Genomic DNA, 24,459 nt, shown 5'->3' on the forward strand with positions numbered 1-24,459 from the left:
ACATAACTAGCGTATTACAAGAAGATAAAGAATTTCTTAGGTCACAAAGAGAAGTTCATATGAGTTCGTCAATGAGTAGAGTAGACAAGGTTTTTGTATCGAAATTAGAACTAAGGGCAAGATTTATTAAAACCTGTCCAGAGGAAAAGTTGCCCAGTTGCTCATAGCAACCAATCATATCGCTTTTTTAATTTTTAACAAGGCCGCTGCAAAATGAAAGAAGCCATGCTGATTGGTTGCTATGGGCTACTGGACAACTTTTCCTCTGGACAGGTTTTGATAAATCTCCCCCTAAGTGTACAAAAGAAGACAAAAATTATTCATATAAGAATAAACATTACAAAGCTATGGCTGAAATCAATAAGACAGTTATACTGGAAGACTCATCATCATCATTAGCACCTAGTGATGAAGAGGCCGCATTTTCAGCTCCAGCAATAAAAAAGTTATGTTCAAGTCTTAGATTAAAACCTCTTGATCAGACACTCACGTCTACTTGGGATCTAGAACAGCCATGTGAAAGCTCTTAAGGTGGTCAATGATACCGCAGACAGGGGAATTGCTCTGATAAAAAAGTTTAATGAATCGGTCAGGGACGAACAACAAAAGCAATTCTTGTTGAGGGTAGTCGAGCATCACAGAAAAGTCATCACCAAGCGAACAAAAGAAGGGATTGCATCGTAACACACGTTTTGCCATACTACTAATTATTCCTAGTGTCTAATTTTAATATTATTTTGAGTTTGTTATTTCTAGTTTTCGTATGTGTTACCTACTTTTACAAAACTGATCAAAGTGTGCAACCTATAAATACTATCCGATCTTCTTGATATTTGGCATATATATATATATTTTACATTACTGAGACTCGGAGCGTAAGCAACGTCTGCAATAATTTTACATTTTATTTTCTGCCTTAAAAAATGAAACACCCTAATGTGGCATTAACAAGCTATCTCTAAGGTGCATGTCTAGTATTAACAAGTTATATCTAAGGTGCATGTCTAGTATTAACAAGTTATATCTAAGGTGCATGTCTAGTATTAACAGGCTATATCTAAGGTGCATATGTAGTATTTACAGGTTATATCTAAGGTGCATATCTAGTATTAACAGGCTATATATAAGGTGCGTGTATAGTATTAACAGGCTATATTTAAGGTGCATATCTATCTAGGATTAATAGGCTATATTTAAGGTGCATATCTACCCTCTTCCATGTGTTAAAGCAATGTCCTAAACAAAATAACTACTGGATGACATGCAGGCAGGTTATTCAGAATGCTATGGATATGCAAACAGAATGGTCACACCAATTAATATTATTATTTTAAGGAATAAATAAAGTCCAATCAAAAGATAGATTGATTAGATTAGATTGATAGATTTTGTATCATCTGCACCATAATTAAATTATTGCTGCTATGTCAATGTAAATCAATAGACGTCCTGCAAGGAATTAAATCAAATTTATTAACTTTTTAAAACTTTTTTTACACTATTTTTTTTTAGTCCCCATAGGGGACTTTTACATGAAATCCTTAGACTGCATGCATTGAACAATGCTATCCCATAGCATAGCATTGATCAGTGTTATTTTTGCTCGACTGCTCCATCCTGCCACGAATCAGTGGAGCATCGTGGCACAGATTGGATGGCAAGGAGACAGGTAAGGGCCCTCTCACCGTCCTCTCAGCTGTTCGGGATGCCGCAACTTTACTACGGCGGTCCTGAACAGCCTGTTGAGCTAGCCCGGATTACTTTTCTCCCTTTTAAGACATTGCAAATAACTTAGCTTGCGGTGTCTAAAGGGTAAATACCAGATGTCAGCAATGCCCGGGATTAGCCACGGGTCTTGGTTGCTGATAGCAACCAGTACCCAACAGGTATGAAGCGCTTCATATAACGGGAGCGGGCAATGAATGTAAAAAATTTCCATTGTCCTTAAGTTAAATATTAATGGGAAAAAAAAGGTGCATTTCCAGTATTAACAGGTGATATCTAAGGTGCATATTTAGTATTAACAGCTCTTAAAACAGTCTAAAATTGACAGTCTAAAACTCATAATAAGCAATCATACTAAATTATCGCCTTGATAAAAAGCAGGATGGATAAGTTGTTTTCTCTCCTGCACCACAGTGATTTCAAGCATCAATTTCCATTACTGTGGAAGAGCCTTCATAAAATGTATTGTTCTTTCCGCACCAAACCATGGCCTTCTTAAGTGTGTAATATACATGGTTCATCTAAAATGATTTTTCATATATTTTTTGTGTTTTATTAGAAAACTAGCTGAGTACCCGGCATTGCCTGGTTTTTCCTTTCTCATCCTTGTTGGGGAAGAAAATCAACAAAGGACGAAGCTTTTGACTTCAAATCCCATCCCCATATATTGTTGTCATATCTCAACCCCATATCCCGTCCTCATATCCCGTCCTAATACCCCGGCCTCCTATCCTGACCTCCTATCCAGTCCTCCTATCCTGTCCTCCTATCCCGTCCTCCTATCTCGACCTCCTATCTCGACCTCCTATCTCGATCTCCTATCCCGTCCTCCTATCCCGACCTCCTATCCTGACCTCCTATCCCAACCTCCTATCTCGACCTCCTATCTCAACATCTTATCCCATCCTCCTATCTCGTCCTCCTATCCCATCCTCCTATCTTGACCTTCTATCCCGACCTCCTATCTCAACCTCCTATCTCAACCTCCTATCCGTCCTCCTATCCCATCCTCATATCTCAACCTCCTATCCCGACCTCCTATCTCGACCTCCTATCCCATCCTTCTATCCCGTCCTCCTATCTCGACATCCTATCCCATCCTCCTATCCTGTCCTTCAATTCTGTCCTCCTATCCCGACCTCCTATCCCGTCCTCCTATCCCTACCTCCTATCCCGACCTCCTATCTCAACCTCCTATCCCATCCTCCTATCCCGTCCTCCTATCCCATCCTCCTATCTCGACCTCCTATCCCGACCTCCTATCCCGACCTCCTATCCCGACCTCCTATCTCGACCTCCTATCTCGACCTCCTATCCCGTCCTCCTATCCCATCCTCCTATCTTGACCTCCTATCCCGACCTCCTATCCCGACCTCCTATCTCATCCTCCTATCCCGTCCTCCTATCTCGACCTCCTATCCCGTCCTCCTATCCCAACCTCCTATCCCCTCCTCCTATCTCAACCCCTTATCCCGTATTCCTATCTCCACCTCCTATCCCGACCTCCTATCTAAACCTCCTATCCCGTTCTCCTATCTCGACCTCCTATCTCGACATTCTATCCCATCCTCCTATCCCATCCTCCTATCTCAACCCCCTATCCCGACCTCCTATCCCGACCTCCTTTCTCGACCTCCTATCCCGTACTTCTATCCTGTCCTCCTATCTCGACCTCCTATCCCATCCTCCTATCCCGTCCTCCTATCTCGACCTCCTATCCTGTCCTCTTATCTCAACCTCCTATCCCGTCCTCCTATCCCATCCTCCTATCTCAACCCCCTATCCCGTCCTCCTATCTCCACCTCCTATTCCGACCTCCTATCTCAACCTCCTTTCCCGTCCTCCTATCCCGTCCTCCTATCTCAACCTCCTATCTCGACCTCCTATCCCAACCTCCTATCCCATCCTCCTATCTCGTCCTCCTATCTCCCCCTCCTATCTCCATCTCCTATCTCCACCTCATATCCCGTCCTCATATCCCGACCTCCTAACTCGACCTCCTATCCCGACCATCCTGTCCTCCTATCTTGACCTCCTATCTCGACCTCCCATCCCCTCCTCATATTCCGACCCATAATATGTGTACCAGGTATTGAAATATCTCCAGTCGTACAAATGTTATGTGAGAACATACATTTCACATTGATTTGCCTGGGACTTTAAACAACAACCCCGACCCTCACAAATGGGGGTAGTTAAGGGTTAAATTACCTATCCTATGTTTGTTGTTGACATATAAGTAACATGTGTGCCAAGTTTCATGTTAATATCTTTAGCCGTTTGGAAGTTTTTAGGGAATACACACACACGTTGAGTTTTATATATATAGATTACTAGCTGAGTACCCGACGTTGCCCGGTTTTTCCTTCCTCATCCTTGTTGGGGAGGAAAATCAACAAAGGAGGAAGCTTTTGACTTCAAATCCCATCCCCATATATTGTTGTCATATCCCAACCCCATATCCCGTCCTCATATCCTGTCCTCATACCCCGACCTCCTATCCCGACCTCCTATCCCGTCCTCCTATCCCGACCTCCTATCCCTTCCTCCTATCCCGTCCTCCTATCCTGTCCTCCTATCCCGTCCTCCTATCTCGACCTCCTATCTCGACCTCCTATCCCGACCTCCTATCCCGTCCTCCTATCTCGACCTCCTTTCTCGACCTCCTATCCCGACCTCCTATCCCGTCCTCCTATCCCGACCTCCTATCCCGACCTACTATCCCGTGCTTCTATCCCGTCCTCCTATCTCGACCTCCTATCCCGTCCTCCTTTCTCAACCTTCTTTCCCATCCTCCTATCTCAACCCCCTATCCCGTCCTCCTATCTCAACCTCCTATCCCGTCCTCCTTTCCCGGCCTCCTATCCCGACCTCCTATCTCCAACTCCTATCTCCACCTCCTATCTCCACCTCGTATCCCGGCCTCCTATCCCGACCTCCTATCTTGACCTCCTATCCCGTCCTCATATCCTGTCCTCATATCCTGACCTCATATCACGTCCTCATATCCCGACCTCCTATCCCGACCATCCCGTCCTCCTATCTTGACCTCCTATCTCGACCTCCCATCCCGTCCTCCTATCCCGACCTGTAATATGTGTACCAGGTATTGAAATATCTCCAGCCGTACAGAAGTTATGTGAGAACATACATTTCCCATTGATTTACATGGGACTTTTAACAAAAACCCTCACAAATTTGGGTAGTTAAGGGTTAAATTAACTACCCTATATTTTAAGTGGACATATAAGTAACATGTAACCAAGTATTATATCGAAATATCTCTAGCCGTTTGGAAGTTATGCAGTAACATATTTTCCATAGAGTTGTATGGGACTTCAAACATAAACCCCGCCCCTGGCAAATGGGGGTGAATAAGGGTTAAATCACCTACCCTATGTTTGTTGTTGACATATAAGTAACGTGTGTGCCAGGTTTCATGTTAATATCTTTAGCCGTTTGGAAGTTTTTGTGGAATATACATACATACATATATACATACACACACACACACGTTGAATTTTATATATATATATAGATAGCAATTAAAATCCTATGATTTTATTTTTTTTTTGAGAAAAATAGCTTGTAAATTCCTTTACTATAAAGCACGTACAACCATGATCTATTTTTTATGTATAGAGGTCACAGCCTAGAGATTCTTACTACTAGACTTTTTCCAATGTAATATGCAAATGACTGACCTTTTATGTCAGTCTTGTAAGATGTTACATAATAAATATGCAGATCTCTAAATCTTTATGTACATAAAATAGGTTATTATTTATTTATAACACATATAATTGTAACCATAATGAATGATACAGCTGAAAAACGTAGTAGTATGGTATGTAAACGTATGTAAATAGTGTTTTATTTTTTTTTTCCGGACATGCACCTTTAGGGACGTAATATTCTGTGCCTTGTATTCTTTTGTAGAGCTAGAAGAGTGGTAAACTCAGCCTTATAACTATTTTTGTCCTACAATGTATTATTTATTTAGTCAGCTGTAAACATTATATTGTTCACTTTGTTTATTACTTGGTTAGTGGTTTTCTAGAGAAGCTACTCAGCATGATGGCTTGGAAACTTTTCCCTTGTGCCTCACACTGCTGGGTTACGTAGTGCAGGGTTTGACTGGGAAGCTTTGTATGGGACAGTGGGATGGGAGGCACTACATTTATGTCTTGAATAAGTAAATGTGGTTGACAAAAATAGGCATGTTTCAATCAAGGTTCTTCTGCTGAAATACTGCTAAATACACAGGGGGAGATTTATCATAACTTGTCCAGAGGAAAAATGGCTGAGTGGCCCGTGGTAACCAATCAGATTGCTTCTTTTATTTTTAAGAGGCCTTTTCACAAATGAAAGAAGCAATCTGATTGGTTGCTATGGGCAACTCAGCAACTTTTCCATCTGGAAAGGTTTTGATAAATCTCTCCCACAGTGTTTTCAGAAGTGACTCAGACTGGATAGCCATTGTGTAAGAGAAGGAGCATGCCTTGGCCACAGGAGTTAAGAACTGCCAAGGATGTTTACTGTAGAGAAAGCATTGGGGACTACAGAGGGTCAAGACTGACGGAGCTGTGAGAAGTTGGGTGGTGACTAGAGTGGGTTGAGTTTCACAATGTTTTTATTGAATTTTATAAACATAAGAAATGTAACATATAACATATTATGACATCAGATATGTCAGAGTTTACATATGATCATGCATAATAACCTTGACTGGTGGGGCATAATCGTTCATCCAAACAGTGTTACGCATATTCACAAAGGATCTATTAGGTCCAAAGGGACCTTAATTGATTAGAAAATCCTAACATGACAAGAAGTAAAAACTGTGAGCGAAACAGTTAACTTTTTTCCTACAACTGAGGAATAGTGATAACACAAAAATCAGTGATGGCTTTTCTCTGTTCGTACAGTCGGTCCAAAATATGGAGGGTGTAATTCCAACGTGTGGAAACATCGCAAATCAGACTATGTTGGGGGATGCCATTCTGATGCTGCAGCTCAAGGAGGGTGTGCTTTGCGGTGTACGAGTAGCTGAAGTGCATGCAAAGTTTTCTTCCTATTGTTAGGATGTCTTGCAGATGGGGGGACACTTCAGGAACCGCTTGACAACCAGATTGAACGTGTGTGCCATGTGGGGCACATAGCTCAGGCTTCCTTGAAGCAGCGCAAACAAGATGTTCTTCCTGTTGTTGGTCACCATGGTTCACATTTCCAGTTTTCGTGGAGTGAACCATGATTCGATTTCTTGATGCATGACATAGCCTGAAGAAGGCAGAAGCATGAGGAGACCTATAGTGGCAGAATGACCAAGCCTGGAGATGGCTGCAGCAAGAGGAGACCATAGGGCCTCACAATTGAAAAGTATAAATATATATTTAAAAATTTAAATTTAAGATTTTAAATAGATTAACATAAACATTTTTATGTAATGTGCCAGCAGCATGAGGAGACCACATGGAGGCACAGCCTGGAGCTGGAACCAGCATGAGGAGACCAACATGTGGCAGACTGACCAAGCCTGAAGGTGGCAGAAGCAAGAGGAGACCATATGGTGACAGAATCACACAGCCTGGAGGTGGCGGCAGCCTGACGATAACAAAGGGCCACGCAATTGATAAGATTTAAGATATTTTTTTAAATTGCATGTGGCCATGTTAACATCCTCCGAATACTTGATGAAAAACTGCCATACCCCCGAGTAGCTGATTTTCCCCTAACAGCCCATACTGACTGACTGCTACTGCTGCCGACTCCAGGGACCCCTGTTCCAATACCTCCCAGGTGGTCTACCCCGGGCACGTTTGGCTCCAGACTCTCCACTTCTGCCACCATGCTGACTTCCAACCATGTTACCCCATTGTTGGCTCAACTGCTGCCTCATGGGCAACCTGCCACCCTCTTCTCCTGATAATGATGAAGCCCCTTCTGCTCCTAGCTCCGAAGTGCCATCGGTTTCATCATCATCAAGTTGTGCCTGCACGTCACTGATGTCCTCATTAGGTTCCTCAACAGTGTGTGCTTCAGGAGCCTGAACACTCCTAACACCACTCTCCTCACCACTACTTGCCCGCCTAGCAAAGGAAGTGGGGATGTCTCCTCCACTTCTTGGCTGGTCAGTAGCTGCTGACTGTCCTCTAGTAGAGTGTCCTCACTAAAAAGTGGAGCTGAACCCACAGCATAGGATATTTCTATGTGGGAGGCAACAGCATAGGACAGAGGAGATTGGAGGACAGGGACTGCTCCCAGGCCATGCCAACTGATGGTGGCATCTGAGGAACCCACCGACTGTTGACTGGGGGGTGTCAGATGTCATTTGTGATGAAGTGGATGACCGAGTTAACCAGTCAATGACAGAAGATGGACTGCTGGTCGAGACACAACCGCTAGCTGATACCAAGAGCTCAGGACTCTCGCTGTGACTCCTGCTGCCACTCGCCCTCAGTCTGCTGCGATCTTTGCCTGCGCCTGATGAATTAAGGCCTCTGCCACTCCTCTGTGCACGTCCTGGCACAATACGCTCCACTATGCTTAAAACAGTATTTGTCCAGGACAACAGCAGGTGTGTACTTTTGGCTGGACTTTCATAGTAACTACGCCCTTAGGACTATAACAGCAACAAAATGGTACACCACGGAGATGTATGTATGTGGTATGCACTTATGAGGGGAGTACAATACGCCTCACTATGCTTAAAACAGTATTTGTCTAGAACAGCAGCAGGTGTATACTTTTGGCTGGCTTTTCAGAGTAACTAGCCCCTTAAGATTTTAGGAACAAAATGGAACACTACCTATGTACGCACAGGTTACACTTAATAGAGGACAATACACTCCGCGATTCAACCTGTATTAGGCACTAATAGCATGTGATTATGGCTTTTAGTGCTCTGCTCACCCTAACTGGCTGGCTACTATTGGCTTTTCAGTTGTTCTACACACCAGTGCTGTAGCACACAATCACTGTGTACTACACCCAAAATTGCACTCTCTCTCTCAATCTCTATCACTTCCCTATCAGCTTTTCTAGACTGGACATGGGCTCGAGGCAAATCGCTGTGTACTACACTCAAAATTGCACTTTCTCTCTCAATCTCACTCCCTTCCCTATCTGTGCTTCTAGGCTGGATTTGGGCTTGAGCTGAATTGCTGCTGTAAAAAGAATTTTCTGTGCAACACACACTGCTCTCTGTCCCTCTCTCTGTGAAATAGAATGCCGAAGTGACTGGCCGCAAGATAGCTACCAATTATATAGGGCTGTGACATCACAGGGGTGTCTGGCTGCTGATAGGCTGCATGCTGCATGTGATTCAGGGTAATCCCGCAAACCCTTGTTCCTGCCTTCCCAGCGTTCCTTGCCCCATGTCCTGACATGTGGAGCCACCATCTTAGATGCCCTGGAGCCTGGACCGCACTAAATGGAGTTTAATGAAGCGATTTGTGCGATGGAATCACGGCGATATTTGGATTTGTTGCGGAGCCAATTTTTCCTGAAATTTGTAACGAATCCCTAGTTAAATTGATTAATGTGTATTTATTTTATATTGCAATGTGTTACTACTTGATGTTTTTAATATGTTTGTCAACACTTACCGCTGTGTTTAAAAGTCTGACATACACAGATGGGATTAGTTTGAAGAAGCATATTACTCGCATGAAACAGCAGTGATGTTGTGTTTGAATGTTCTGCTGTTTTAACCTGTCTTTCCTAATCTTGTCTATATGGCAGTAAATAAAATAAAAAACAAATTGCACACTTACAGTGGTAAGTGCCATCCGTTTTTCTTTTTCTTCTGTCAGTGTAATACAACATAACTTTATACATTGTTAGTTTTCAATCCTGTGAAATAATGAAGCTAGCTTTCAGTTTAGGTCATGGATAGAGATAAGACAAACTTTGAAAATTCACTGATGGGTGGATTTTGTTAGGAAGCTGTGAATGCCGTACAGACGCCTAGAACGGTTGAAATGATAAAGCATGGATCCATATTTTAGCCTTCGTTGTCTTATAAGAGGCAAAGAGAATTTTCAAAGCTTCATAGCTTCATTCATGTATAGTCATGGGGAAAACAGATGGAGACTTTCTATTTTTTTTAAAGAATAGAATCCATCTACTGTAGCAAAACTTAGTATGACGATGGAGTGGATAAAAGCTAGGACTGAGTATACTAGAAAACGGAGTCATTTGCCACTATGCTATTAGCAGAGGGCACCTACCTAATATGTCATCATAACAAAAAGTCCTCATGCTCGCTGTTAATAATCCCTCTATTTTGTAATACTAGAGGATTAGAGTGTTAGATTTGAGGGCTGTAATAAATGCATGCCTGTTGCATTTATTTTACCTTAAATACACTGTTTTCCTTCATTAATAAAGGCAAACAGACAAATGGCTATATATTTGGCGCTGCCACGTATCCCCACAGCAAGTGCTGTTTAGTAAAAATGAATTAATTTAAATAAAGGCAAATTCCTCAGTTGCAAAAAAATCTGTAGCAATTCCGCAGCATGCAAATAAACTGTAATATTTGACAAGATTTTACTTTAGAAGAAAGTAAGAATACACGGAATGATTTAATACACAATAAATGATTTTTTATGAAACAAATACAACACCTAATTGAACGACCCCTCTCTTTGTGCTACAGCAATGCATAAACCCTTTGTTGTGTATTCAAATCAATAAATGAAAAAAAAAGTCATCCATTAAAACAAACAAAAAGGTACCTTCTTTTGATCACACAAAGAAAAAACATTTTATCGAACTAGTAAAGTGGAGCTTTCCCGATCAACGTCAATAATAATTATAGTACCACCTTTCATTTCTTTGAAATATTTCTCTTCTGTAACTAGTTCAAGATTTATTTTCCTGTGTTCCCCAGTCCACAACCACAAAAGCTATTCACTTCTTGCCTGATGCAGGGTAGGTATTCAATAAGAGATTTATTGATCTGGACAATGGCCAGTAAGTGGTGTTTTAGTTCAGACACAAAGTGTAACTTCAGACAATTGAGAAGAGATAGCGTATTGTAAAATGTTATCATATAGAATTGTTGCATTGTTTATTGTGGGATAAACGTAAATATGTCAAGATGCGTCAACATTCCTTCATTTCTGTAGAGTAAATTTCTACAATAAATCTTGTAATTTACTCTGGACTTGCCAAAAGTGGATGTCTGCACTCTCCTTTTGTTATGAAAGTGGATGGGAAGAATCAATTCTAGTTTTGGAGGGATGATCAATGGTAATTGACAATGTGAATATCCAGTATAAAAAGAAAGCCAGGGGAAATAAAGATTGTATCAAGTTAGGTAAAGAAATGGAAGGACAACAGACAGTCTGTTCATACTCCGGTCAATGTCATGTACTTGATGTAACTTTTGGTGAAGTAAACACTGTGTAAGTTAGAAAGTCAAATGCTGATAATTGCGTGTTTACCAAAAAAAATAAAATCCTCCAATGTCAAAAGGAGAATTTTCCTCTTGAATGGAGCAGTGCTATTGTGACATATGAATTTATAGCCTGATATTGTATGTCAGCCAAGAATTTACATTCAGTTCAACCATTTCATTGCTTGACTGGCTTATTTCATGCCCTCTTCTTCAGAGTGATGTGTGGAACATCACAAAATGAACATAAGTCTCCTTTCCATCTATGTGCATATACAGATAATAGAAATATACACCTGCATGCAGAAGCGATGATGTGGCTGAAGTGTGCCAAATATTAAAATAACTCAAAAGTCTGACAGATAAGAATACTAATTATTGCCCAATATTGCAATTTGCAGTGCTGCATCAATCTGTTCCGTTTAAATTGATGATGCAGGTCATCGCTGTAATATGCCTTTTATGATATTCATTAGTTTTATCTTAGCGCAACATGGAGTGAATAAATTTCTACTATCATTACAATATGTTAGTGGAATATCAGCTGCATATTAATATTGAAGTGAAGTTGTTTCCTGGATTTCATATCTAGAACTGAACTATTAAAAGTGAGAACATTTTCATATAATATTTTTAAAATGAATTTGGAATTAACATTTCAAAAGAAATGTACAACACAAATAGAGAAACACATCCACCATTTGGCTCCAGGCAACACCACCCCACAGACAAAGCATCACAGCAACAATGACCGCCACAGAGCATCACATCAGTAGTTCCCCCTGTGGACATGGTGTCTCGGAGGCAGTGGTCACCGCCCAGCACTACGCCAGTGTTAAGGTAGGGACCCACTCTGCCTAGGTGGCCTTGACGTGGCGAGTGGGCTTGTACTTTTTGATCAGAATGTATACTAACAGTTTTTTTTTATTATGCTGAGAAGTAAGTAGGTCAAAATACAAATGGTGGCTGTGCGGCTATGTTTCTCTATATGTGTTGTACATTTCAAAAAAAAATTTTAAAAGAAGATTTAGACTCAGTTCGCATGCATTCCTGCAGGACTTGAGCCCTGCTAGGGTACCTTTTGATAAAAACGTGCCATGTCAAGGCCTCCTGATGAGAGTTGCTCTGTAACCTAACACTGGTGTAACGGCAGACAGCGATCACCATCAATGCAACACCAAGCCCACAGGTGGAATGACCCTGTGGCCAGGCAGCCCCACTGCTGCCCAACCAAGCCCCTAGCTTTGAGCTGCACCACCCCACAGACAAAGCATCACAGCAACAATGGCCACCACAAAGCACCACGCCAGTGTGAAACCTACCATGTGCTCCCTGACAAAGGACTACGAGGAAACCTATATGCAGTCTCCTGCTGATTAAAAATGCCTGGGCCGAATGGGTGGAGTGGAGTGCTGGCCATAAGAAAACAAGATAAAGGAGTGGACAGAATACAAATGTAACTGGGGAATCATCTGAGTCTTTACAACCCAAGGCTCACTGATGTTCATGGACAGAGAAAGCTGGCCTGTGTAGTCTGATCCCACAGAGGACCTTCAGTAATACAAGTTGATGAAAATGTAAGTGCTCTAAAATGGAGATCAATATAACACATTCATTAAAGTTTTCCTAATGGCATCCTGCCACACTGCAAAAATTGTTCAGAAATGGTTTGAAGAGTTCACGGAGGTTGACGCGGCATCCAATTCTTCAGATCTTTGCCTGTGGGATTTGCCAGAAAAACAACTTTATGATTTCCTATGGCCCAGATTCATCAATCTGCATGAGAGAAAATGTGTCATATTTGCTCAAGCAGCCAATCACACTTCAGCTTTCATTTTACCAGAGCAAATTAAAAATGAAACCTGAACTGTGATTGGTTGATATGGGCAAATCAGACAAATTTTTCAATCATTCAGATTGATTGATGCAAATAATGCATCAGAAGTTAAGTGTGCCAATCTAGTTTAGAGTAATCATAGACAAGACAGTATTCAGATAAAAATCATTGGGGTGATCCCCCATTGTTTCCCCCACCCTGCCAACCTTAATTGATAGATCTCTTCTGAATTGTACATAGGGAGTGATCTATTGATCAATGCTGGAGGGGAGAAGCTGCTGCTGCATTTAAGAGTGTATTATACACCATTGTAATAACTGTGCCTATACCTGTGTCACGTTGCTAGTGGTTTGGGCAGTGTGAAACTGATGAGAGATTCCCTTTCAATGACTTACAATATCCAGTTGCACAACTTAGTTTTCTGTTTTCATGCCTCTTTCTGTTATGCTATACTGGCTATACTGGTGATAGCAACTTCACAACAATATCAGCAACCCTACTTAACTAAGGTTTTCACCCACTGAAGAACATATGAAAAGGAGCATATTACCAGTCAGGTTATTACCCTCCATAGCCTAATGTAGCCACATGAACTGGTGACCTCTGAGATCACGAGGTACCAAACCGGGGAAGGGAATAGCTCAGACAACAGCTTACATAACTGTAAATGATTATGGAAGAATATGTGCAAGTCATCTAGTAGCTTCTACTTACTAAAAGAATAGTGCACACTAAATAATGATGATTTTTTTTTTCTTGCTTCTTTTTCTCTTTTTTTCCTTTCTCTTTTTCTTTTCTTTTTCATTTCAGGTACCTGGCATGTCTGCGGATTTTGAGTTCAGCGCTGGACTATATGCACCAATTCAATACCACATTATGATTATTTATTATTATTATTATTATTAATATTTTTGTAATATACTTCACTATTCACCCATTCATTTTACACATATATTTGAATAAGTACACCCAACATGGATACACTTACATGCACTTATTTGCATATGCACATATGCACTTTATTTACTATATATTTATGTCATTTTTTTTTTTTTTTTTTATAAATTTATTCCTCATCATGTAATATTACTATTACATCTTACTCTGTGTTTTTTATTACGTTTCACGTCTTCACGAGCATGATCCCTTTATTTTATTTTGGGCACGAGCACTTTGCACATTTTTGTCATCACTACATGTGGTTTGTGTTGTCTATGTTCTTAATATAGCGCTCCCCATATTACTACTACTAGGTTATATGCGCCCGTTGAATACAGGCTTACCTTCTCCACGCACGCGCAGCTTATCTATCTGTCTGCGCAAGCGTTGGATTTTCCCTTTCCAGCTTTAGCTTCTTGTGTTCACTGCGCATGCGCCCGCTACCATCATGATGACGTCAACATGTACGCACTCCGGTGGTGCCGTGCGCATGCGCGGTTGAAAACAAGATGGCGCAGACCATTACATGCCACGCTTACAGCGCGCACAGCTGTACCAGGTATTTAATTCATATAGAACTTGTTTTATTGGTCGATATTATGTATATAAACTTCCGTTTACCCTCCATATGACACTCCCTGAGGAAGTGAGTGAGCGAAACGACGTAGGGGTTCCTGACCTTTGTAAGTATAGCTGGGTGTCAGTTGGCTAGGTGCATGGACAGTCTTATATGTTTACTTTTTTTTTACAGGGACAACCGATGCTCCAACTTTTACTGAGGTGGTTTCTTTCCCCTCAAATATGTATGGTTAACATCCCTGTCTCCCTGCATTTATACTGCCGATAGCACTGGGCAAATGACACTTTACTAGCTATACTTCTTTATATGTCCTTTCTGTTTACATTAGTGTACTGGGTTTACTGAGGCATCTTTAGATGTATCCTTATATATATGTACTGTGGCTTGCTTTTAAGTCCACTTTTCATTGAGTATTGTATGCCTATACTTATGTGCCATTCCATGTGCCTATTGGACATTATCTGATATCTGTGTTCGGAGTCTTTTTCTTTCTAACTGCTGCTGATTTTTTATCATGTTTTATCTTATCTGATTATAATAAAGATTTATATTTATTCATAATACTGTGTCAGTTTGGTGCATCTCTATAGGTTTTCTACTAAATATTGATGTGTAACAAAGTTCAGTTAACATAAGTACAGCTTAGATATATTAATCCTAGCTCAAGGTTACATGACTTAAACTAGTTGTATGGCAACAGTGACCCTACACATGACCAAAGGGGCATAATGTCAGCCAATCTAAACAAAAAGACAGATAACACTCCAGTCTTAGGGCCATAAAAGCACATATTCTTTTTCTAAAGGAAAAAAAAAAAACATTATTAAAATTTAAGGGGGCCATTACACTGTACAGCAGGCTCCTCCATAGCCTTACACTTTGAGGAATTTTAGGGGCATGGTTATGCACAAAACTTTGTGGATACTTTATCTTTGAGCTCAGCGGCCTGTGGTTTGAATCCACTGCCAACTTTGGCCCACACCTCCCCAAAGTACTTTAGCCACTCACAGTAGCATTCATCAGAAGCCATAAACAAGTAGAGGGGTGTAATATCCTAATCAGTGGACTTTATTAATTGCAGTGTATTGCCGAGAGTGAAGCTGTGGCCTCAATTTCCATCATTCTCAATTCCAGAACTGCACAGAAGCTATTATTCCCCGATCATCCAGCCAACTGGTTTCTTAGGCACTTCAGGGGACTCAGCTATCAGCCTACTTGATACACTGGGAATAGGCAACTTTCAGAGACTTCTCTGAAGTACAGAACACTAGACTAAACCTCTTATATGATCTCTTGACTCCATGTGACCTCAAGGTCACCAGTGGCTGCTTGTTGCACGTTAACCTGCTTGAGCGTTGATAGGGGAGCCCTGCAGCTCCATTCCCATGTAACAATTTATTTTTTAACTATTTGTTTCTTTTCTACCAGTGCTTACTTCTTCTTGTTTTTTGTGCACCACTCTTTTTAAAAATCACTCTACTGGCCACTGTACCACCTATGGAGTTCCTATTGCTTTACTGACCTCACCATTTTAAAATTTTAGTCCTGCTTTTATTTCCAAATTTTGGAAAATGTTCTCTCAAAATGTTAACAGCTTAAACTAACCATTTAAATGTCAATGCTGTAGAGCTTTAATTGTTTATAGCAAACATAGATATGAAATGACATTATCGGCATTCAGGAAACCCACTTCTCCCACAACAACACAACACATTGTGTGCACAATGCAACAGACTCCAAGGGAAAACAGTGGAAGGCTGCCACAATTAAATTTAGGAGCAGGATTTTTACAAAGGATTCCATTTTAAAATGCTGGCATGTGAATGGACCCTTAAAGTAAAAAAAAAAAGTCACCTCTACCACAGCTCTCTGGCTTAATAGTATTCTCCCTTCCTTGGTTCAACTGGACCAGGAGGGATTCATCTTCAATAGAGGATAATACCTAGGGTTGCACGATGGCTCAGTGGTTGGCACTGTTGCCTTGCTGTACTATATTTCTACCAAGTCCTTCCAAATGCCACCAAAGAAAACATCTGCAACAATTTTTTTTATGATCTCCACATGGGTTTCCACTGAGTTCTATGATTTCCTCCCACACTCCAAAACCTACTGATTTAGATCAAATTTGGATTGTGAGCCCTAATGGGGGCAGGAACCATGAGTGAACAATGTACAGTGCTGCACAATCTGTGTGTGCTATATTAATAAAGAATTATTATTATTTTTTATTACTATTGTTATTATTATTATATCTAAAGAAATCTGAATCTTATTCCCCATGCTCATGCCTATCGGAAAGGGTACTACTCCAAGGGGATCTTGAAAATAATTTGCCCCATTTAGAACAGGTTTATCAACTTTTCCCCTCCAGTTATGTACATAAGCTAATTTAAGATATTAAACTCAATTAGAAAAGTGTTATGTCACATTTTCCAGCAGTTCTGATAATGCTATATTCAATGTATGTACACCAAATGACAGTAATAATAATTGTTTCTGCAATTATCAGTTTCTGTTGAATTTCTCAATTATATGGTAAAGTTTTGAAGTCTTTCATTTTTATTTCGACTAAGCAACATATCTGTGAATAATGAGGTTGACATTGACATTTGTGACCTTTGTATCTGGCAATTTTACACCTACGAGTTACAATACTTGCAAACATGCTAATTTACAGTGGAACACCGTGCTATTTCCCCAAGTTACACTGAATCTCACTATATAGGAAAAGTACAAAATGTTACTTTTTAGCAGTGTCCTATAAAAGCATGATGATTTCTATGTATGTAAACATACTTGTGAGGTTATCAAAGCAAAACAGGTGCTGGTACAAATATTTCCTAAAAGAAAAAAAAATATGGGATGTGTAATAATATGGCTTTGATCTTCTTCATCTTTGACTGGATTGAAAGGTAAATATATGTTTTGTAACATCAAAGACTTTCACATACCTGACATAGTACATCTGTTTATTACTATTTCTCTGGCTGCAAAAATAGTCTCTGCGGCTAAGCTGCTTTGTTCCCATTGCATTTTCTCTTTACCTTTCTTTTGGTGTATAAACTGAGAGATACAGTATACAGGCCATATGCCGCTGTATACCTTACAGTCTTCCTGTACACTCTTTTTTTTTCTTTTTATAGTTATCCATGGTAGGAGAACCCACAGAGGACTATTCTTTTATATACAATAGGTTCAGTGAATGGGGCCTATGGATACAATGGTTATAAATGCCATTTGTTTTCCTAGTGCAAAAGCTCAACACAAACTCATTTTAATCAACATTTGTAACAAATTTTTCAGCTGAATTCAGCTACCTATATAAGGGAAAATATTGGAGAGAAAAAAGGCACTGCAGTGGCACCTCCACCCAGATAGGATCCAGTGAGTTGTAATTATAGGTTTTAAAAGCTCCTTGATTGACAGCTTGTAATAAAACCATAAAAGCAATGTATACAACAACAGGCAGGAAAAATGCATTTCGGGAGGGTAATCTCCCTTTGTTAATTGCAGATAAAAAGATACAACTTTTTATCTGCAATTGACTAAGGGAAATTACCCTCCTGAAACGCGTTGTGCCTGCCTTTCGTTGTATACACTGCTTTTACGGTCTTATTACAAGCTGTCAATCAAGGAGCTTTTGAAACTTATATTTACGACTCACTGGATCCTATCTGGGTGGGAGCGCCGATGCAGTGCCTTTTTTTTCCAATATTTTATCATTCTCTACGGACCTCTGTCAAGGTTCCATCACCATCACTGCGGGCTTGCATACCTCCCATCCCGACATCACTACTAGTGACAACATTCCTTACAGAGGAAATCTACATTTACCACCTTCACCGGGATACAAGGCGCTGCCTTCTTAAATCTCTTTTTTTCTGTGTAATCACCTGTATATAAGGGAAAGGCACTCAAGGTAGAAAACTTGCTTTGGGAAAAGATTTTCCCCACTCCATAGGCTACAATCCACATCGATCCAAATATCTGGCTCTGATGCATACAGTCATAATACAACCATAATCAACATTAACCTCATATTCCAGCATAATTCTTTAGGGTAAAGGGTATTCTATAGCTCAATCCCAACAAATGAGCACTATAATGCAGATTTACTGTTTAACTAAAGATTATGAAAATAATTTTAATATTGTTTATGCATAAATCTATAGTATGCCTTGTAGTTGGGAAACCTTCAATATGACACCAATTAGAAATGTTGAATGGTATGTTTTCTATAAGTCACATCAAGGTTAGCTGCCTAAGAGCCCATGAGTAGTGTTGCTCGCGAATATTCGCAATACAAATTTTATTCGCGAATATCGCATATTCGCGAATTCGCGAATATAGCACTATATATTCGCAATTACGAATATTCGTGTTTTTTTTTTTTTCAAAGTACACATCACAGTGATAATCCCTCTCTGCTTCCAGCTTGTGTGGTGTAAAGAAGGCTCTAATACTACTGTGTGAGACTGGTGTACGAATTTCAATTCGCAATGCAAATTTTCGCTTATGCTAATTTTCGGATATGCAGATTTTCGCATATGCTAATTTTTGCATATACGAAAATAAACGCGAATATTACGAATATGCAAATTTAGTGAATATATGACGAATATATTCGTCCATATATTCGCGAAATATCGCGAACCCGAATATGGCCTATGCCGCTCAACACTACCCATGAGAGAGACCTAAAGTACAATATATGTATTTTCTTTTCTTAAAGTTTACAATTCTAAACCATTCTGATCTATGCACTTCTAAAAGTGGGATGTTTTACTATACACATCTTAATAGCACTTTTCACAATCTATGTCTCAGCGTGTAGGTATAAGCCAAAGAAACTGTAGATGTAAAAAAAAATATGTGTTGGCCTAACCTACCGAATTCAGTGGGACAGTTTGAACATCTGATGTGAATTGTGACCTCATCCTTTTCCTCAACAGAGAAGGATTAGACATGTGGATTTTTAACATCCCAATCCTTTTGTCCTCTGGGAGATACACTGCTGACAGAAGAGACTGGCAGTGGTCTTCTGCCCTATACCCATTCAAAGCACATGCATGCTTGGCTGAGTATACACGTGTATGGTGGTGATTATGAAGGATAAAACATCATGCTGACAAACATTTTGCCCATAGCTGTCTTATGTATAGGTCTATAGTCATCCACATTGTTCCTATCAACTTTAGTTCTTTCTTCTCCAACATTGGCTACATAAATCAGTTCCAAGATTGACTGTAATCTAATGTCTATGGTTGTAGCCTAACAGGGTCCTGATGTCTTCTTTTGGCCAAAAAGTATAAGACCGATCCCCTGTTTCCCTGGAGAAATGTTTTCTCTACCAGAAGCTTATCACTCCACAACACGTGAACATGGCCTGAGTGTGCATGTTTATGGGAGAATTGGGAGAGATGGCTATCTTATGTATGGGTGAGGACTTCCAAGGGGCGTGGGGGGTATCGGCGCTGGCCAAGATCGGACACGTCCGGCGAGTAAAAGATTCCCTATTCAAATGCAACGTGTTTCACCGCATGTGGTGAAACACGTTGCATTTGAATAGGGAATCTTTTACTTGCCGGACGTGTCCGATCTTGGCCAGCGCCGATACCCCCCCACCGCCCCTTGGAAGTCCTCACCTGTGGAATATTGCCCAGGTCAGGGAGGCTGCAGACCAGATGGACTCTCTCATCCACACAGACCATTGTTGTGTGTGAGTTCACACAACCGCCTTCGGTAAGGGTTTTTTACCACTTGGATCCTGGAATGGCGGTTTTACGCTATGGAGCGCTCTTCTTTCTTGTTTTAATCTTATGTATGGAACTGCATCAAGTAAGCCTATGAACTACAGAATCTCTAGTCATCCTTATGTGACTAGTCTATCTAATGATATATTACAAAAATGACTAATACAAATATGAATTGTGGCATAATAATAGAGTTTTACATTTTTTACTACTTTTCAATACAGGGAGGTTTCTTTTTCTTAAAACATGATTTTTTATTTTTTTTATTTTGAGCCTGAGTGCTAGAGGTCACAACATTTCATGTTATCATAAAAGTTACAAGAAAAGATCAGTCTAAACTTCTGTACCATCAATTCAGAGCTTTTCCTTAGTAAATTGTCTTCAGGAAGGATCTAAATCCCCCTTTATTTATTGAACGGTCTCCCGAATCCTTATTTAATCTGCTCACATTTCCCTGTTCATTATTATTCTTTACTTAACATCTCCTAACACATTGAACTAAATAAAAAGCCATTTTCTCATTTACCTAACCTAGCAAAATGTAGTATGTAGCATTGCTCAATATGCAAAGAAAAGTTCATTGGAATTAGTCTGCATCCTGGAGAATCTGCAAGAAACCAGCTAAAGCTTATGATGGTATATGATGTTCTGATATTATGAGGACTCTATTAACTGCTCTGTACTGTGTATCTTCAGCTCTTCAGATATTAACAGAGGTACATTCAATTTTTACAGATCACTTTATCACCAACACACAGGTAGGATTAATATGCTTCTATGTCTATTCCATTAAATCTCTTATTTAGTAGATGGAAATATATTTATTGACAGCTATTTATATTTAAAAAAATAATAATAATACACTATCATGTCTCAGGTATATATATATATATATATATATATATATATATATATATATATGTATAACATATACGGCCAATAAATATTCATCCAGTTTATTCTAAGACTCAAAATGAACATATAGGCAAAACGACATACATGACAAGACATTACACATGTATTTAAACAACCATATTACAAAAGGTCTTTCATTTTCATCAGTAACAGCATAAACACATAAAATCCACAATATAGGCATTGATTTTGTACTGTTTAACTATAGCGATAAGTGGCCCTACTTCTTTGACACTATAATGACACATATCTTAAGGCAGTCACTAGAGGACAATGGACTCTTGTAAACTTAAATATGTGACCTTAACCTGACAAAAAGAGTCCTTGACTATCATCCGCCAACTTCCAATGAAGAGTGACAGGATGAAATACCTGATTCCTAATCTGACTTGGCTTCTTGATTTAACACTTTCTTTGTCATATTTCTTTCTCCTTCTTAGTTGATGGGGGGCTGGGAGAACAGATTCACCTGCCTTGAAATAACCTAGAAATGATTTATTCATTTTGCTTTCTCTGTAATTTAATGTAACATTGATCAAGGTGCTGAGATATATGGGGGAAAGCTTACAAGCTGTTGTCTTTGTAACTCATATCATCCAGCATTCTAAATGTTTTATCTGCAATAAACAGATATCTTGCCTCTTCCACACTGTCTCTTAGGTCCTGTAGACCTATTAATACAGTCGACTATTCTATAAATAAGACCATTCTTGGAGAAAGATGGAAACATAGTACAGTGTTGACATTAATGGCTTGTTTTATGCTCTAGATATCCACAAAGCTAGAATCCTATTTCAATGCATGTTCCCCTGATGCAAACCCTGCAGTTGGACACATAACCAGATTTAGCTTGGTTCCTGACCAGTCAGCGGATTAATCTATTAGCCCCCCTCGTCCCCCCATTAACACCCAATTAATGGTTACGTTACTAGTTCTTTAACTCCGGCCATAAAGCCTTCTTCATGCCAATTCTCTTACACTCCAAAGTTTCTGTGCAAAGTAAGAAAATAGAAGACTACAGAAAATCATCCTGAGCATGCATTAGTTCCCATAGTCTGCTAAAACACATTAACATTTCCTTTAAAGACTATGACTCAATCTGCTTAGCAAAGCTTAGAGACAGCCTTCAAGCCAGCATACCGGCAACACGAAAAGGTCAAAGAAAACAGTTCACTCCAGAAATTGACAGCATAGTATCAAGGAAATAGTAAAGGGAGAAATAAAAGCTTTTTTTATTGACAGAGATAGAAGACTGATTTGCTGCAGTGCAGACTGCCAGTTTACTCCGAAGTTTCAACGCACGCACTTAGAAGGATGCATTCACCCAGATAAAGGATCACTTACCTTAATTGAGATGCTTTTCTGTCCTACAGTCCGAGAAGCCAAACCAACACCCAGCAGGTAGAGAAAGTGCTGGTCGTGCTGTCTCTTTTCCTTCTGACTACAGCCCAGCTGAAATCCTGAGAGCTTCTCTTGTACAGAGTGGTATTGTGTCACTGATCTCTGTATAATATTTCCAAGCACTGTACCCTGGACAGAGAGAGAGATCTTCTAACTAGGGCAATAGGCTCCTGTCAGGTCCCTTGAGACTTAGGATGATCATTGACCTGATTAGTGTTGAACACTCCCTACATACAGAGAGAGCATACAGAGGATTGGACGGTGACAGGAGAATTGGGGGGAAAATGCTCGGGAGCCACTTGGGGATGCTGTCTTTTCCAGACTAATGGATGTGTTGCTGCTGAAGCTGTGCAATTTGTGAGGAGGTTATGTACAGTGTTAACCAATGTGCTACTGCTTCCCAGTGCTGCTGCTGCTGCTGCTGGAGGAGAGGATACAGTAGCTATACGCTGTGTTAGGGAAGGTAGCACAGCCTCAGCCTGCATGTAGAACACATTCATTAGAGACTGATGGAGCTCTTTCATAACAAGAGACCTAAATATGCAATTTTCCGTAAGCTTTTAGATAAAGTAGATTAACACACTTCCCCTGACCCCAGAGACTGATTCTCCATTGCAGCCTTAGCACGGTGAAATGAATCTGGTGGTCCTACTGAGCCTCAGTCTGATGCTTGTCTGTCATTTATTTTACAAAAAATAAATAAAAAAATAAATGATCTCATACAAAATAGTCCTATTTAACTCTACAGCGAAATGCTGAATTATTTTACAGGAAGCCATTCAATGGCCAGAAAAGTACAAAGCAGCTGTAATCTGACAGGGAGAGAAATTAACTCCTGCTCCTACAGGGATGGTGTTTTTTTTTTTTTTTTCCTTCTTAGCTGGGGAAACAGCGCTATGTTAACATGAGCTACAGAATCCGATCAATAGATGATTTTGTATGCTAAAACAAAGAGGCATGGAAGCAGTTCACTATACCGTTTCATGAAACATATAGAAATCTATATTTAGCCTCTTTATAGAAAATGGAAGCTTAACTCGAAATAGGAAAGTGAGGGTGATGCATCCCGGAGTGGGTACATTTTAATTAGTATGGGATTGATGGTATGGATCGCTTTAAGATGCAATAACGGTGGAAATATTACATTACAAATACAAATGTTGTGTATTATTTCATGCCCAGGGACCTTCTATATGGTGTTTCTTTGTATCTGATGCAGCAGGTAAAAAGGTAAATATGGTATTAGAGCAGATCACTTGCCATCTTGTATTATATAACAGAACTGTATGGATACAATTACCAGATAGTTGCCTCGTAGTTATTGCCATTGTACCCTTTATGAGCAGCAGAAATATGCTGGAGTGTCAAGTCACAGAAAAATTAAGTTACCAGTGCCTCCATGCATCATATCAGCAGGCACAGGCTCCCCTGCCATGGGCAGAATACAGGCTGCCATAAGCACCCACATATATTATGCTGCAGGATTTACTGATATTGGAGTGATAGCACTCCTGAAGGAACTGGTCTCAAAATAAAAAGACATTAGGGAATGTAAATGACATATCATAATTTACACATTCAAACTGATCATCAGATCCTGCCAATTCTCTCTCTCCCTCTCTCTCTTTATATCTGTCTTTCTCTCTCTCTCTCTTACTATCTCTCTCTCTCTCTCTCTCTCTCTCTCTCTCCCTCTCTCTCTCTCTCTCTCTCTCTCTCTCTCTCTCTCTCTCTCTCTCCCTCCCCCTCTCCCTCTCTCCCTCCCTCTCTCTCCCTCTTTTTCTATCCGTCTCTCTCTCTCCCCCTATCTCTCTCTCTCTCTCTCTCTCTCTCTCTCTCTCTCTTTCTCTCTCTCTCGCTCTCTCTCTCTCTCTCTCTCTCTCTTTCTATCTGTCTTTCTCTGTTT

At 40.1% G+C, this 24,459-nt stretch overlaps 1 protein-coding gene across 3 annotated transcripts in view; it reads right to left on the reverse strand.

The window, feature by feature from the left end:
* Positions 1-23,090, reverse strand: part of CDH12 (cadherin 12) — an 863,358-nt gene extending 840,268 nt beyond the window's left edge. For all 3 annotated transcript variants that reach the window (XM_056520962.1, XM_056520961.1, XM_056520960.1), the window contains exon 1: positions 22,497-23,090. The gene's annotated coding sequence lies outside the window, so the exon portion shown is untranslated. The remainder of the gene's footprint in view (positions 1-22,496) is intronic.
* Positions 23,091-24,459: the final 1,369 nt, after the last annotated feature.

Source organism: Hyla sarda, chromosome 5, assembly GCF_029499605.1.
Source record: "Hyla sarda isolate aHylSar1 chromosome 5, aHylSar1.hap1, whole genome shotgun sequence".
NCBI classification, from domain to species: domain Eukaryota; kingdom Metazoa; phylum Chordata; class Amphibia; order Anura; family Hylidae; genus Hyla; species Hyla sarda.